Source organism: Pinus tabuliformis, chromosome 4_2 (assembly GCF_031772625.1).
Source record: "Pinus tabuliformis cultivar Carrire ecotype Pingquan chromosome 4_2, CPIR1, whole genome shotgun sequence".
In the NCBI taxonomy this organism is placed as follows: Eukaryota; Viridiplantae; Streptophyta; class Pinopsida; order Pinales; family Pinaceae; genus Pinus; species Pinus tabuliformis.
This window is the reverse complement of record NC_142304.1, coordinates 943,967,138-943,986,112: the sequence shown is the minus strand read 5'-3', so window position 1 is coordinate 943,986,112 and position 18,975 is coordinate 943,967,138.

The window sequence follows — 18,975 nt, the reverse complement described above, 5'->3', positions numbered from 1 at the left end:
CCCATCATTGTGTCTAATCATAAAAAGATCTAATCATCTATCTAGCTGGCTCAAGATGAGCAGCTAGAAAATAAACAACAACACTGGCCACACATTGAAATAGTTGAACCTAGTCCTGTGGTACTCCTACCATGCGACACTGCATCTCTTCAGGTAAGTCCTCTATGGCTATCATGGGTTCTTAGTGAGACGGTCTCACTAAGTCCCTCTGAACTGCATGGAGAACTCTCTCCATCTCAGCTGCATCTCCTTCAACATCTCTTGCATGATGCCTATGCCAGGGAAATCTGTCAGGTCTCACTGGCCCCACATCTGAAACATGATCATATAATTTGTAAGTTTCTTGTCTCATAAAAATATTTTTAAGCTCATTTATATTAAAAATCCAAAAAAATATTAAGAAATTCAAAAAAATAAAAAATTGTTACCTATAGTGCCCCATGTTGCATCTGGTGGTAATACTAAATCTAGATCTCCCTGGAAATCCATTCTGGCATAGGGGTAGTCACCGACTGCGATGACCTGTTGATCCCACCATGGGAAAAACTCGTCATCAAAAGTTGTCCTAGGGACATCACCATCGCCTAGATGTTTCATCAGGTCATCCCATCTGTCCATTTGCAGATCCCTCAGCTACTAATGGTCGATAATACGTTGGGTTGAATCCCAGGTAACTTCTCAAAGAATGAGCATAAGATTGTGTCGTATCCAAAATTATTTTTCTGACCCTTCTGAATGGAAGTGAGTTGGTTCTTCGTGTTGGTTAGTAGCGGTGTACACCAATCAAACACAATAGTGAGGCATTCTACTGCTAGGCTCATGGATACATGTGGGGCCTGATGTAAAGCAACAAAACTGTGTACCCTAGCGATGGTAAATAATAGGATTTTCAAGGATAAACTCTCTACGTGCTTAATTGGAATATGACTTCCAATCTTTTTAGGATGACCAAGTCAATATATGTGGACGTAGTCTTCTACACTTAGACTACCTCTCATCCTCCCAGTAGAATGCACTACCTCTCCCCTTCGAGAAAGATCGATAATGAAGTAAATATCTTCTATCTCGATCCTTAGGGGCATCTTATCAGTCATGAATGAATCATCCTCTGCACTCCAGTAATGAATCAAAAACTAAAGTTATTGTGTATTTTCCTTCATTTTTTGAATTTTAAATAATTTAGCAAGCCACAACCTCTCAAAGAATCTAAGGCATTTTGATCCTCCATTACTTGGTTATCAATGGCACTATGCTCCCTTTCTCACCAGGTGATTGTCATCCTGCCAAAAAAAGATGTTTCAAATCATTAGATTTATGTTTTCAATTTTTTACTCATGCACATTCTGGTTCCCTTTTTACACAGTCACATGTAGGGCCCTCATATGTGCAGGTTACTTGTATTCAACCCATGTTTATGCAGAGTTGATTTTTTTAACATATTTTCCTACAGTCAAATTATGAAAAAAACATCTAAAAAGTATCACAAATGATTAAAAGCATGATAAAAGGGTTACCTGGAAGTTTTGGAGTAATTTGAATAGTTGGATTTGACAAAGGAAGTTTGTTTGAGTTTGTCTCCACATCTCCTTACTCAAAACACAAATGAAAAAAATGTGAGTCCAAAATTCCTTATATAGGTTGCAACATGAAAATTATTTTTTCAAAAGTTGATTTTTATCTTATGGACTTTTTGAACTTTTGGCTTGGAGTGTCAAGAATGGGTTTTCTTTATAGGAAATTTCGGAGACTTCTTTGAGAAAGCATTTTGGCCGCATGACCACAGACCCATCATGGCAGGTATCATTTTCCTACTGGAATATAGGTTAGGGAATACCACTTTTCACTACATTTTTCATACTAGCCTCCATACTACGATATGTTTGCCATAGGGTCAACCCCATCATGTCTTGGTTCACAAACCATTTTCACTTGCCACTTTAAAATCATGACATGATGGTAGAGCCAACCTTTACATGGGCATCTTAGTTAGATCCTCACTGACATATGTTGCCCATGCTGCTATATTGAGTAGGCTCGGGAGTCCTCTTTAGTCTCGCCATGACTTGTGTGTTGAAGACTCATTCTTGTTCTTATGTGCTATTTTATGGCCTTATACCGTAGAGGATCATTTATGTTGAGTTGTACTATTGCATTTCATATTAACTATTTGCACCTTTTGGCCTTGAGCCGACTTCACTTGGAATTGTGTTTAAGCCACTTTTCAACCATTTCTTCTGTAAAATAAACCTTGCAATCACTTAGCCTCTACAACGTGACACACCATTTTACCCATGGAAATAACATTCCTTTGAGTGGCCTTGACCAGTTTTGCCACCTTGCATTGGTCATAGGAAAGTTCCCCTCCCAGGAGCTAGAGCGTCGATTTTTTCGACACTCGTTCTTTCCACTGTACTATAGCATTCTTTATTCTTATTTCAAGCTTCATATAAAATAAAAAGACAAAAAATTTGTATATTCCAAAAAGAGTGGGAATGGGACATTATTTCCATATTTGATGGCAGCTAGAGTCAGTTGTGTCACCCTTGAACAAAGAACTCAAAAGTAAGTCTTTTCCTCCTTTGGGAGGGGCTTTAGTTGAATTAGGAGAGACTTAACCTTGTTGTTGATTCAGTACTCATCTGATTGGTTACCTCTTCCAATCATATGGAGAGCTTTCTTATTCCTCATGCATGACAAACTTGTACAATGTTATCATATGCTACCATGTAGTCACAATTGGGTCGTGATTTTGTTCAAGGGAAGAAAACTTGAGTCGACCTCTCTGCTATGTCCCTTGACATATTTTTCAATCAGCCATCCCTAGTTGTTAGCGTCATGTTCATTATCACATTAGCTATATTGGTCCTTTTCTCATTCCAGTTTGAGAAGGTCTCCATTGACTCCTTGCTAGTGGATCTTGCTCTTATCGACCACGATAGATTGCTCTGAGGGCAGATATAGAGCCGCACCCTGGCCCTATTCTCATTATTGATAGGTCACCTTGTGCTCAACATGAATCAGTGTCCTAGGTCTTTGACTGAGTGATTTCCCTTGTGTTCGACATCAGCTTTCATTATCACACAATGGGATTCATGTAGTGACTTGATTTGCATTTGACCCTATTGGTGGATTCCTGGCATATCAAACAACTTTCATTATTGGTTGGTTCAAAGGGTTTCTATCGTGTGCTAGCCACATCTTGTGTACATCAGAAACATGCTTCGGTTGGGTTACTACATATTTTTTCATCCAATTCCTTCCACATTATTAGCCTACAGGTTACACTAACGCTAGATTGATGAAGGATGCCTTAATACCTTCCTTCTAGTGGATCTTTTCCCATCGACTTCAACTCATTGCTATGGGAAAGAGATCTAGAGTCCATTTAGCAGTACCTTAGGGTTTGCAGTCATTAATGGAATATTCCTTCTCTATCGACAATGGGAAAACATTATTGTCCCCTGATTGATAGATTCTTCCATGTGTTCAACTATAGCTCATTTATTCGCACTTGTTAGATTATACTAGGTGCCTTAACTCTCATCATCATTATTGTTGAGTAGCCTCACTTTTTTTAATGGTATACATCAATGACTGGTAATCAAGTGATTTCTCTATGTAGAAATGTACCATGATGGTTGGTGAAGACATCGGGTTTGCATCAACATGTCTTGGTTCACTTGTCAGTTGCTCCTGTTTCTGCTAGTTGACACCATCCACCTTATATATTGCAGTTCATTACAACGATATCTTATATGTTGGCACCCAAGTTGTAGTGTAGTACCATTTATTCCATCATGTTCACGTGGTACTATTTGGATCAGTTTCTTGACTTCAGTGATCAGCGTAATACTTTAGCATCAACGATCATCTCTTTATAACTGATATTCAGACATGTACTTTCTTGATTATGATCAAATGATCCATTATGTATTTCCAATTCCTTTATATTTGTATGCATATTGGATCCTATTTTTTACATGACATGTACACATGCTATACTATTTCTGAGCATGGGTATGCCTGCCTCAGACAACAATTTCTTTCTAATCTCTTTCGTTGGCTTGGTAGGCTGAATTCTAGTGAACTCCTCCTCAGTGTCATCATGATTCCTTCTATACAATTAATACATTTCAGCCATAATGTAACCCTTCTTACCTCATATATTAGGGGGCATCTATTATAGCACCATTTACCACTCTAGGTAGATTTGATGCTCTGATTATGTCCTAGGGAAACACTTCCTTCTAAACTTGGTCCAAAATTTAAAAAATAGTGTTTTATTCCTTATATGCTACGTTTCCCTAAGATAAAAGTGTGTACACGCGGGTCAGCATATACCCAACCGGCATACATATATTAAAACACTTAAAAAAAATAAATTTCCTTAATTTCAGATGGAGTTCATAGGTTTTACCTGTTACTCACCTCCTATTGCCCGTGGCCCAACTGTTTCCCAACTAAAAAAACTAATTTGGAGAAGTATAAATAAACCTTCACGGGAAGGTCTTAAGGGAGAAGATGTGAGATATTGATACTATAATGAGATTATCATTGATCGATTCTAATGAAATCCTTGTGCCTCCTACACTCTCCAATGCTTTAGGAAACCCTTGTTTCCTTGTTGGAGATATCCCTCATCTTTCTTGAGATATCCTTGTATTGGTGGTGAAGGAAGATTACTGAGGTCGGGAAAGGACGGATCCAGAGGACGGTTTTGCTTGGATATGGAGAAGGACTCAGGTTGTATTTCTTCACTTTACTTGTAGCTAACTTCAATAGAGGAATGTTGTTCATGAACATGCTTGTTCATGAACTTTAAAGTCAATATCATGAACATGCTTTATGTTTCTACTGTTGTATATGCTTCATTTGAATAATTTTCAGGTTTTGAAAGACATCAAGATAGGGTTTTCACCCTACAGGATCTACTCAAACGTAGGACTTCTAGGTAAGGACACTCTTACATCGTTCAGTAGAATAAGGATTTAGGTTGATTTCCTGAGCATTTCTTATTGTGGTTTTCCCTCTGCTTTGTTGGGGTTGTCAACCCAAGATCCTAAGGTGTTCTCACCCACAATAGTATACTTTTACTTTAGCTATGATCTCTTGCTTCAATTTGTATGCATACCATGATTCCTTCTTATTAATATTCATTCAACCATGGAAAAGGTATTTCATATTTTACTTTTCCCTTGCTATTCATCTATAATATGAATAGTGTTTAAGGGTTTGTATAGTTCCCTTCTTTCGTCATGCCTTTCAATAAATCAAACCATCAATTATTTTACTTCTTATGCCTGCAATACTATTTTACCAAGTAATCCAAGCAAAATATGATACCAAAACATAATCTCAAATTACTTTTCTAGGGTTTTATGCTATCAAGATGTCATTCTAAGGTAAATTGAAACCTTAGATCATACTATTTTCCCTTTATGTCATTCTAGAGTTTATGCCATGCCCTAAGAATATAACAAACCCTAGAAATCAAATCATAGTTAAGGAATACCTTAAGGTTCGGGTTTCTAAATACTAGGATCTTCTTAAAATATAAACCCATAACTTCAACCCTACTACATCTGATGAAAGACCCTTAAAAGAAAAACTAGTATACATACCTCATGGACACCTACATGCAGTGCTTAGTATTTTATCTACCATGATTCTTTGCAACTGTACTATACTTGTCATGGATCATTTTCCATCAACATGACCTTCTTTTAATGAGTCTTCAGAGATATTATCACTCTTATAATGGGACTTTCTTCTTCATGTGTTCCTTCAAGTTATAGTATGACGACTTATAGAACTTCTTTCCCACAAAATATCAACATGGAGATTTTTGTTCCTATTTAGTTCCATCACCATTTTAGAATTAATAAATGAGTATTAGTCTTCTTGAAGGATAGATTGAGTTATGGAGAACAAGAATGATTGGTGCTTGCAATATTTGTGCCAATTGATTCCTTAGCCATAGTTTGTATATATATATATATACATATATATACATAATGTACTTACCCAAAGACAATCTCAATCATACGCCTCGATTGTCATATTCTACCCTTTGTTGATTTCATATTTTCTTGTGTGTGATTGATTCCCTAACCAATTTGCTCGAGCTCTCCTTTTATAGTCTTCACGTCACTACCTTTTGAGCTGACTTGTTTCCATCCCAAGGCTGACTTTTTGTTAGCATTTTGACTCGCTCCTAGTGGTTCATTTGACTCTATTTGACTAAAAAAAAAATATTCTATGCGATATGTAACATGCCCTAATGGGTCTTTATGACAATGATGCAATGATTTATGAGGTTACCAAGAGCTAAATTGTCCTATGATGACTGCGACTAGTATCCAGAATTTTACTTCAGTTATTAGCTCTTGCTTCAATTTGTATGTTTACCATGATGCCTTCTTACTAAGATGCATTCAACCATGGAAAAGGTCTTTCATCTTTTAATTTTTCCTTATTATTCATCTATATTATGAATATTGTCTAAGGGTTTGTATAGTTCCCTTCTTTCATCATGCCCTTCAATGGATCAGCCCATCAATTTTTTTACTTCTTGTACTTGCAATACTAGCAAGTAACCCAAGAAAAATATGATACCAAAACATGATGTAAAGTTAATTTTATAGGGTTTTATGCAATCAAGAGGTCATTTTAGGGTTTCTTAAATTCAAACCTTAGATCATACTCTTTTCCCTTTATGTCATTCTAGATTTTATCTCATGCCCTAGAAATCTAACAAACCCTAGAAATCAAATCATAGGGAACAAATACTGTTAGGATATTCCAACACATGGGAAATAGTTAAGTATAACTTGATCTAGTGTAGAGTTAGTTAAAGTGTGTTTCTTTACTATGTACTTTTGTAACATACAATCTGATGGTCACGATATGTCCTAGACATGAAGTGATCCGATGGTTCATTCTCTCCTCAGTATTACCAACACTTGATCCATGGCTTAACACTTGATTGGTCCATGATCTCCATTTAAATATCATGGAGGGTCATTTGTAGGGAAACTCTTTATGAGAGAAGCTTATGTAAATTTTCATTCTTTTATTAATAAATTCCCTAAAGTGGCCACGTTGGCTCAGGCTGTAGACTGTTTCCCTCTTTCAGGGTTTTAACCACGTCAAGAATACTGGTGTTTTGATCTGTGATCTATTTATGAGTGGTGTCCTTTGGTTTTCTATCTGAGTAACTTACCCTATAAATTCCTACATGGTATTAGAGCTATTTTAGGGCCGCATGTTGGCATTTTGGCACAGGTGTGGTGCTATGGTACAGGTGTTGTCCTTGATGGCAACTGTCTTTGATGACAGATCTCCGTTCAGACTACAGAATGAAGAGAAATCTCATATACGCAGGTTAATTAAGTCCAAATTGCGTATACACGCTAGTGATCTGCATACTAAGTCACGTATACGCAGGAGAGCTATATACTAAGGCGCGTATACACGCAGATGCATGAACAGAAAAGGGCGTATATGTCGGGAAGCTTCCTTTTGGTCCATGGTAGTTAGTCCTCGGTACTTGAGCCTATGTCTTTGGACCAAAGTATCTCGACAGACGTGTTGATCCCTAGTTTTAAGTTAATGGTATTGGATCTCTATGGTTTTGGCTCTTGGTATTGAGCAAGGCCTAAGGCTATATAAGGAGAAGAAGATCATTAGGTAAGTACATCTTTTGAAAAGGCTTGAATATCTGAAAAAGGAAGAGATCTGGTATGCAGGTTCTGGGCTGCTTGATCTAAGCTAAGGAGAGATCACATCGGTTGATGGAAGACTAGATCTAAGGATAGATCGGGATCTAATGGTTTGAAATGCACTATTATGATATGGTTGATTATGTGTATTTTTAGATCTGCATACTGACGCAATGTTATGTTCTGGGTCTAACTGATGTCTGGTACAGCTGCAAGTTGAGAGAATTTATTTTTAGATCTGTACGCAGGTTGTCTTCGTTAAAAGCGCGTTTATACGCGGGTTGCTCTCATTGAAGTAGCGTATATCTTTTGAAGCTTGATTTTTGGGTTTACAGTTGGATCTGACTGTTATTTCATAGTTCTGTAGTCTGCTCTGTGTTCTGGTAACTGGTGATTGACAGGGTTTCAATGGTTCAGTGATTCAAAGATTGATGATGCTAGTATTGGTTGTTTTGTGCTTCAATGATCTGTTGTGAAAGTTGAATGAATTGAGGTCTTCAGATTGTAATGTTGTGCTTTAGGAATATCCAGTCTGAAAATGTATGAAAGGTGGTACCTGAAAGAAAGAAGATTATAGGCCAGCACCTACGTACTAGTATCTTGGCTAGTACAAGAGCAAAGGGGGTTGGAGCTCCCTCCCAAGGAAGTTTGGAGAACGAGAGAAGGTTGTAGCCTTCTGCAGGTTGTAGCCTGCGTACTGGTATAAGGCTGCACCAGCACAAAAAGATTGTAAACTGAAGTTTCATATTAAAGAAAGATAGAGACGACTTGCAGCAGGTGGTTTTCACCCACATTGGGTTTCCACCTTATATCATGGTGTTCATGTGTGTGTGGTTTTTGTGTGATCTGTTCTACTGCATCTGTTTACTCTTAATATGGTGAAAAATGTCCTTATGCACTTAACTGAAGATAAACTAACTGAATTATAAGATTTCTGGTTATACGCTGTTTTCTTTAGACATAGTTGCGTGTACACGCTGGTTCACTTAACGAAAGTAGCGTATATGTTTCTGAGCATTGAAAGAAGTTTTATAGTTCTGATAATACTGATTCACCCCCCTCTCAGTATTATTTCCAACAATTGGTATCAGAGTAGGTCCTTCAGAGAAGCTTGACCGCTTGAAGGTAGATCGTTCATCATGAGCAACTACGAGAAAGAAGCATCAATCAGGCCACCAGTTTTTGATGGGACAAACTTCAATTATTGGAAGGTAAGAGTTACTGCCTATCTTCAATCTCTTGGTACAGAAGTTTGGAACATCGTAGAGACAGGCTACACTTTTCCTTCAGCTACTCCTACAGATGCAGCCGAGAAAAAGAAATATGAAACAAATGCGAAAGCAGTCAATACTCTATTGGGATGCATCTCTCAATCAGAATTCATGAAGGTAATGCACTATAAATCTGCAAAAGAAATATGGGATAAAATGGTCACAAGCTATGAAGGAGATGATCAGGTAAAGCGTGCTAAACTTCAAACTCTCAGGATTAAGTATGAGACTCTCAGAATGTATAATGATGAAAGTGTGGCTAACTACTTCCTTAGGGTAGATGAGATTGTCAATTGCATGCAAAACTTGGGTGAAGAAATAAAAGAGGCTATTGTGGTTGAAAATGTTCTAAGATCTTTGTCCCCCAAGTTTGAATCTAAAGTGTCTGCCATAGAGGAAAAGAAAAATTTGCAAATTCTTACTATGTCTCAGCTTCACGGAATTCTAACCGCTTATGAAATGAGAAAGGGAGGTCCATCAGACAGAAGAGAAGCTGCTTTCAAGGCTTCAGGCAAAGAAGATTACTATGAAGCAAGTCACCTGCCAGAAGATGAAGAAGAGGAATCAAATTTTGTCAGAAATCTTCAAAGGGGTTCTGGAAGGTTCAGAGGTAAGTTACCTTTTAAATGCTTTGCTTGTGGAAGAGTAGGCCATTATGCTGCCAAATGTCCTCACAAAGATAAGAATGACAAGGGAAAGGAACCTGTTAAATGGAACAAGAAACAATATGAAAAGAAGAAAAGCTATTACACTCATGAAGATAGTGATGGACTTTCAAATAGTGATGAAGATGGACAAGGTAATAGATATAAACTTTTAATGGCTTTTGAAGATGATGACTACATGGATGCTATAGATGTAGAAGGCTTTTATGAAGAAATGAAAGATCTCAAAGTTTGTTTAGAAGAGAAGAGTGCTATTATTGATTCTCTACAATGTCAACTAGCTGAAAAGGAAAAACATCTTGAAAAATTGGAATGTGAGATTGTTTGTCTTAGAAAGGAGATTAACAAAACCAAAGCAATTAATCTTAAGTTTGTTAAAGGATCTGAAACCTTGGATGAGATTATCAATGTGCAGAGATCTCCTCTGATCAAGACAGGTCTTGGATATAATGGAGAAACATCTCAAGCCTCTACCTCTAAAATTTATCTTGATGCAGCAAGGAGAAGCGAGTAAAGGCCAAATAAAAGTCATCAGGTGAATCAGGGACAGTCTATCTCAAGAACAAATAAAGACCATCAAGAAATTCGGGGACAAACTACCTTAAGGACAAACAGAAGCTACAATCAGCCACAGGTAAAATCTTCCCAATTAGCTCCAAGAATGAATAGAAGCTACAATCGGTTGGATGATAGATCTGATTATCGCAGAAGTTTCTTTAATGGCCAATGCTTTTCTTGCCATAACTTCGGTCACAAAGCAGCTCAATGTGTTGCCTACAAAACAATCATGACTAGAGAAGCTCAAAAGCAAGGGAGAATGACTGGAACCATGAAAAGGACTTATAACAATTTTTTGGTTCTTGAAAATGAAGTTGAATGCTCTATTTGTAATAACTTTGGTCATGAAGACTCTGAATGCAGGAGCAGGTTCCGGAAGACAACTCAGAAGGAACAAACCCCAAATGTTAGATCATGGAGAATAAAAGAATCAAAACCAGAAAGATGTGGGATAGCCTTTTATGCAGAAGGTCAAGAAAATCTATGGTACATTGACAGTGGATGTTCGAAGCATATGACAGGGGACAAAGAAAAGCTTGAGTCATATACCGCATTAGAAAAGGGGAAGAAAGTTTCTTTTGGGAACGATATCTCTACTTAGTCATAAAAGGAAAAGGTGTTGCTCCGTTGAAAGAGAAGGTCAAAGCAGGAAATGTTTTATATGTTGATGGATTGAAGCATAATCTTCTGAGTGTCAGTCAGATGTGCGATCAAGGAACTGAGGTAATATTTAGATCAAATGGATGTTGTGTTCGCGATCTTGATACAAGTAAAACAGTGATCAAAGGAAGAAGGACTCCAAATAATCTATATATCTTTGAGGAAAGACAACAATGCTACTTAAGCAAGGATGATGAACATTGGCTATGGCATCGGAGGTTGGGGCATCTAAGCTTTTCACAAATAAGGAAAGCATGCAAATATCAGGCAGTTCGTGGTCTTCCAGATATCAAAATTCCAGACAATACCATATGCAAATCTTGTCAGTTTGGAAAGAAAACCAGAACTAACTTTCCAGAGAAGGAAGGATCAGCTAGCATGCCTCTCGAGCTAGTCCATACAGATGTATGTGGTCCATTTAGGAAGAGGACACCTCGAGGAGAAGAATATCTGATATTATTCATTGATGATTTCTCCAGATTTGTTTGGTTAGGGCTCATGAAGCACAAAGATGAAGCATTCGAAAAATTCAAATCCTTCAAAGCCTTGGTTGAAAATGAATCAGGACACAAAATTAAGTGCCTCAGATCTGACAGAGGTGGGGAGTTTACCTCAAACGAATTTTTCGATTTCTGTGAAGAACATGGGATAAGAAGAGAATTCTCTACAGCTAGAACTCCTCAGCAAAATGGGGTTGTGGAAAGAATGAACAAAAAAATCCAACAAATGGTTCGTGCTATGCTTGATGAATCAGGTACTCCCACAACCTTCTGGGGTGAAGCTGCACATGCTGCGGTTATTATTCTTAACAAAACAAATGTCCGAGTAAACAGCACTCAAACACCTCATGAGCTCTGGAGTGGTGAGACTCCTTCGGTGAAACACTTCAAAATCTTTGGGAGCAAATGTTATATTAAGAATACTGATGAGCAACTTGGCAAACTTGAACCAAGAGAAGATGAGGGCATTCTTCTTGGTTATTCTCCACATAGCAAAGCATACAAGTGCTACAATAAAAGACTTGGCAGAATTGTTGACAGCATTGATGTAGTGGTTGATGAGAAGGAATATATTCCTAGGCAAGTTCATCATGAAGACATTGAAGAAGATGAAGGCTACCCTCAAAGGCGGAATGATGAAGAAGAAGAACCTCAAGAAGAAGAAGAACCAGAGGAGCAGACAAGAATAGAAGAAAAGACTCCATCCAGATATGTTCAAAAGAATCATCCAGAATCTCAGATTGTGGGGCAGAAAGAAGCAGGAGTACAAACAAGAAGGACACTTGCAGAAGCTTCAAGCTATTTGGCATTACTCTCCTCCACTGAACCACAAAATGTGAAAGAGGCATGCAAAGATGAATGTTGGGTCAAAGCAATGGATGAAGAACTTGAGCAGATCGAAAAGAACAACACTTGGGAATTAGTTCCTAGACCAAAAGATAAGAATGTAATAGGAACAAAATGGGTCTTCAAGAATAAATTGAATGAAAATGGAGAAGTAATTAGAAACAAGGCCAGACTTGTTTGTAAAGGGTATGCGCAGCAAGAAGGAATAGATTTTGAAGAGACCTTTGCTCCTGTGGCAAGACTTGAGGCCATCTGAATGTTCCTTGCTCTCTCAAGCTTTCAAAACTTCAAGGTATTTCAAATGGACGTGAAATCAGCCTTTCTGAATGGAGACTTAGAAGAAGAAGTATATACTGAGCAGCCAGATGGTTTCATTCTTGGGAATGATCCAAACCTTGTATGCAGATTGAAAAAGGCCCTCTATGGACTCAAACAAGCTCCAAGGGCTTGGTACTATCGGTTGGACAAATATCTTCACCAACAAGGCTTTTCAAAAGGATCAGCAGATAGCAATCTCTATATAAAAGTTGAAAATAACAAATTGCTAATTCTTGTTTAGATAATCTTCGGCAAAATCACATAATCAATCTTTTGTCGACGCGTTTCAAACCAACTAGTGTGGTTCATCGTCAAGACAAGTTGAAGGACTAATCTGGCTTAGCTTGATTAAATAGAGTGTGCAGAGACTCCAACAGCTATATTGCAACGGCTAACTTTGACCCGATGATCAAAGTCAAACCCCTAATTATATAATTTATAATGGTCACTACTAAATTATATCTTCATATTTATTAAATAACCTATATTTATTATTATCCCCAAATTTATTTAAATACAAATAAATAGTATTAAATTACTAATATTCTTAGAATTTAGTTACAATAGGTAACTATGTATTTATTTAATAATAATTGTTTAAATCTAGGGGTCCAATGGTAAACTAGATATAATGGTCATTAATAAATTAAGGTAAACTAAATAATGGTAAACTAAATATAATGGTCATTAATAAATTATATCTTTATGTACCTATATTTATTATTATTCTTTAATTATTTAAATACAAATAAATAGTATTAAACTACTATTATATAGTTACAATAGGTAACAGTGTATTAATAATAACTGTTTAAATTTAAGGGTCCAATGGTAAACTAGACCTTCTCTCAAATAAATCATTTTTATTAATTATTTAAATGTAATGGCCCATTCGAAAATCAAATAATAAGTTCTATATAATTTATGTTTATTAAATAATCTTTATTTACTTACTAATTTATAATTCTAATGTTATTAAAGAACAAATAAAAAGTATTCTAGTTAAACAATTATTTTGTAAATACCATAATGGTATATCTATTAACTCAATGTTATATATTTCTAATAATTTCTTGTTTATAATTTAAACCTCTTAAAATTAATTTAGTAATTTATATTCATCAAATAATCAATAATTGAAATTTTTTATTAAAATTAAATATGTTATTGCATATAAGGTTTAAAAAAGGGGTTTTTTTATTAATTCAATATATAGGAAATCAGTTAAAGGAAATTAAAAATCAATGCAAAGAATCTAATCAAATTTAAATTTACCCCCTAGGATAAGGTTAATTCCTTGCTAATTCTTGTTGTTTATTTAGATGATATTATCTTTGGCAGCAATGAAGAGACTATGAGTCAAAACTTTGCCTTGGTTATGCAGAAAGAATTCGAAATGTCACTACTTGGAGAATTGACATATTTTCTTGGATTGCAAATCAAACAAAATGAAGGAGGTATCTTCTTGTCTCAAACCAAGTACCTCAAGCAGATCTTGAAGAAGTATGGCATGGAAGATTCAAATCCAGTATGTACTCCCATGGTTACAGGATGCAGCCTCAGTGCAAATGATGAATCAGATGCAGTTCACCAACCCACTTATAGATCCATGATTGGGAGTTTGCTTTATTTGACAGGTACCCGACCAGATATTACACATGCAATAGGAATTGTTGGAAGATTTCAAGCCAACCCAAAGGAAACTCATCTTCAGGCAGTCAAAAGAATCTTCAAGTATCTTCAAGGGACCCAAAACTATGGCTTATGGTATCCTAGAAATACAGATCTCACTCTTCATGCTTACACAGATGCAGATTGGGCTGGAAGTGTGGATGATAGGAAAAGCACAAGTGGTGGTGCTTTCTTCATGGGTTCCAGATTAGTATCTTGGTTCAGCAAGAAACAGAGTTCGATTTCTTTATCTACAGCTGAAGCAGAATATGTGGCTACGGCATCTTGTTGCACACAACTTCTTTGGATGATGCAGACCTTGCAGGACTTTCAAATCATTTGCACTCCACCAGTCTCTATCTTATGTGATAATACAAGTGCAATTAGCATTTCAAAGAATCCAATCATGCACTCAAAGACCAAGCACATACCAATCAAGTACCATTTTCTTCGGGAACAAGTGCTTGAGCAGAAGGTCAAGTTGGAGTATGTTCCTTCTAAGGTACAAGTTGCTGATATTCTCACAAAACCACTGCCCAGGGAAACTTTTTTTAATATCTCAGACAAAAGCTGGGAGTAGTTGATGCTTCATCCTGCTGTTAAAGATTGTCTGTTCTACAGAAAAGTTGGTATACGCAAGTTACGTAAGGGATATAGGCGTATATACGCCGATTTATGATGGGTAAGTCGCGTGTATGTTGTACTCTTGTTGCAGAAAGTATATCCGCGTACATACGCTGGTTTATGAAGGAGAAATCGCGTATATGGAGTTCTGAACAGCAAGGGCAAACTCTGGTTTGAAAAGGTCTGAGATGGGTATGTCAGAATTCTTCAGGCACAATTTCAGGGGGTGCAGCAGGCACAGGTTTAGGGGGAGCAGCTTAAAAGTATCATAAAGCATTGTTGGCATTTAGATGTTTTGGTTGTTGGTTTCAGGAGAAGGAGCTCAGAAAGAAATCCTGGTTGCTGATCTAAAAGATGTTTATCAGATGCTGCTGGTGATTTTCATAAGTCTTGGTCTAGATCTGTTGTCTCTATGTCATGTATCTCTTTTGTGATATCTCTTTTATGGTGTCAAGGTCATGTAACGGCCTATGTTGGTTTCCCCACTATGCCTGGGATGAATGATGTAATATAATTGGTTGTTTCTGATGTGTCCTCTCTTGGTAGGGAGTATGGATGTATGTATTGAGTCTTTTGGTGATAGGAAGGTCCCTTATGGTGTATAAGTCTTGGTTCTTGTTGAAGAACATCTTTTGCAGATCTAGCCTACAGTCAGGGGGAGCATGTTTCAGCTCAGCCAAGCAGAGATATCAGCATGTACTCAGGGGGAGCTCAGCCCTTTGCCCTTGATGACAAAGGGGGAGAATGATTCTAAGGATCTTGGGGTTGCCATCAAGTACAAAGGGGGAGATTGTTGGCATTTTGGCACAGGTGTGGCGCTATGGTACAGGTGTTGTCCTTGATGGCAACTGTCTTTGATGACAGATCTCCGTTCAGACTACAGAATGAAGAGAAATCTCATATACGCAGGTTAATTAAGTCCAAATTGCGTATACACGCTGGTGATCTGCATACTAAGTCGCGTATACGCAGGAGAGCTATATACTAAGGCGCGTATACACGCAGATGCATGAACAGAAAAGGGCGTATATGTCGGGAAGCTTCCTTTTGGTCCATGGTAGTTAGTCCTCGGTACTTGAGCCTATGTCTTTGGACCAAAGTATCTCGACAGACGTGTTGATCCCTAGTTTTTAAGTTAATGGTATGGGATCTCTATGGTTTTGGCTCTTGGTATTGAGCAAGGCCTAAGGCTATATAAGGAGAAGAAGATCATTAGGTAAGTACATCTTTCGAAAAGGCTTGAATATCTGAAAAAGGAAGAGATCTGGTATGCAGGTTCTGGGTTGCTTGATCTAAGCTAAGGAGAGATCACATCGGTTGATGGAAGACTAGATCTAAGGATAGATCGGGATCTGATGGTTTGAAATGCACTATTATGATATGGTTGATTATGCGTATTTTTAGATCTGCATACTGACGCAATGTTATGTTCTGGGTCTAACTGATGTCTGGTACAGCTGCAAGTTGAGAGAATTTATTTTTAGATCTGTACGCAGGTTGTCTTCGTTAAAAGTGCGTGTATACGCGGGTTGCTCTCATTGAAGTAGCGTATATCTTTTGAAGCTTGATTTTTGGGTTTACAGTTGGATCTGACTGTTATTTCAGAGTTCTGTAGTCTGCTCTGTGTTCTGGTAACTGGTGATTGACAGGGTTTCAATGGTTCAGTGATTCAAAGATTGATGATGCTAGTATTGGTTGTTTTGTGCTTCAATGATCTGTTTTGAAAGTTGAATGAATTGAGGTCTTCAGATTGTAATGTTGTGCTTCAGGAATATCCAGTCTGAAAATGTATGAAAGGTGGTACCTGAAAGAAAGAAGATTGTAGGCCAGCACCTACGTACTAGTATCTTGGCTAGTACAAGAGCAAAGGGGGTTGGAGCTCCCTCCCAAGGAAGTTTGGAGAACGAGAGAAGGTTGTAGCCTTCCGCAGGTTGTAGCCTGCGTACTGGTATAAGGCTGCACCAGTACAAAAAGATTGTAAACTAAAGTTTCATATTAAAGAAAGATAGAGACGACTTGTAGCGGGTGGTTTTCACCCACATTGGGTTTCCACCTTATATCATGGTGTTCATGTGTGTGTGGTTTTTGTTTGATCTATTCTACTGCATCTGTTTACTCTTAATATGGTGAAAAATGTCCTTATGCACTTAACTGAAGATAAACTAACTGAATTATAAGATTTCTGGTTATACGCTATTTTCTTTAGACACAGTTGCGTGTACACGCTGGTTCACTTAACGAAAGTAGCGTATATGTTTCTGAGCATTGAAAGAAGTTTTATAGTTCTGATAATACTGATTCACCCCCCCCCTCTCAGTATTATTTCCAACACCGCATCTATTGGTGATCCAAATCTAAAGTCGATACAACTGTGTCCGACTATAATTTCCTAGATCTACTATTTCTGACTGCTTTCAGGCCAAGAGGACTACTCTATTGTGTTAAGAGCATCTGTTCCAGTGAGGAACCCCTTTCGTTTCACATGAAAAGGTTTCTAGTAGCCCTAGATACACCATTTTTAAGATCTAGAGGTATACAGTCTTTATTTGCAGTTCTAGCTATTCATCTCTCTATTTGTTTCGATTTATTTAGTGCTCTATTTTTTAATTACCAGATCTATACCTTTCATCTATGAGTATGATCTTTGCCTCGCGACTCTATGCGATCTGGGCAAATCAAAAATGGAAAGGAAGGATTTTTCTCTTGCGTATGTTCTTTTTCGTTGTGCCTTAGAGTGAATCAGAAACATTGAGGAAAATATTTAGTTTCTGGCTAAAGCTAACTTCAAGCTGTAAGGTTTGGCTTTTTTGTATGTCCTTGTCTGGTTTTGCAGTTTTTGTTTTGTAGGAAAAAAGATCTTTTTCAAGTGAACATGCACCCTAAAGCTTCACTGACTAATAATAATAAAAAAAAAAATCTTTCCTCTTTTCCAAAAATTACTAACCGTTTAAACCAGCTCACTTGGTCCAAAGTTATTTCATGACAATAGAGGTCTTGAGTTCAAGTCTTTCTTTTTGTTGAGTTACTTTTTCAAAAAGCGCATGTAACTTATGTTTTAAAGTTACTTTATGTAAAAGTGTTCTCACCCATTATAAAAAGTGAGTCACTTATAATTCTAAACTCTCTTTATCTTTTATTTAAGTTACAATTTAGTGGGTAGCTCATAAAGTACCATTGTAAAAGTGACTTTCACTTATTTATAAAAGTGAGTCACATATATATATATCTATATCTATATATATATATATATATATATATATATATATATATATATATATATATATATATATATATATATATATATATATATATATATTTAAAGTAAGCTAATTATATTAAGTTTGAAAAGGGTGGGGGTGGAGGGGAGGGGTTTAAATATAATATTATCATTCATTTCTACTCATTCACACACTCCGTCGGCATCTTCAAAAACGTTTCTTCAAAAATCCATAACTTCTTCATCTGGAATTTGTTTTCAGAGCTATTGTTTTCTAATCAACCTAATTTTTCGAGGTCTTTCCATTGGAACACCTACTTTCAGCATCTACAATTTCAGTTTCTATTAAAATGGAAATTCCATGCCAGATTATTTTTTACAACACCAATTACTTCCAATGGTGGTCCTACATTGTGGATTTACTTAGAGGTAAAGGTCTTTACAGAATAGCCTCAAGCCAAGAAACCAAACCTCAAGATGAAGATGAGGAAGCCAAATGGGAAAATAGGCGAGATCAAGCACATGGGTTGATAGGGATGTCTATTTCTCCAGACCTTAGATTCCATATCATAGAACTTGATACTGCTAATGAAGCAATGACACAGCTCACTAAAGTTTTTGGAATTAAAAATGAAATTAGAGCCCATCAACTAGAAAATACGTTGCTTACATTGGACCCCAATATTTTTTCTTCCATTGAAATTTTTTTATCCAAGTTCAAGACCCTTAGACTTCTCTTTGAAGGTGTTAAGGTTAAGAAAGAATATGGTAACCTTATATATTCCATTCTTATTAAATTGTGATTAGCCTACTCTATGTTCGTTTCCACCTTCCATTCTACTAGAGAAGCCTTTATTTCTCAAGGACAAAACTATGTCCCCCTCTTTTGATGCCTTTTGTGATTCTTTAATAAGAGAACAAGAA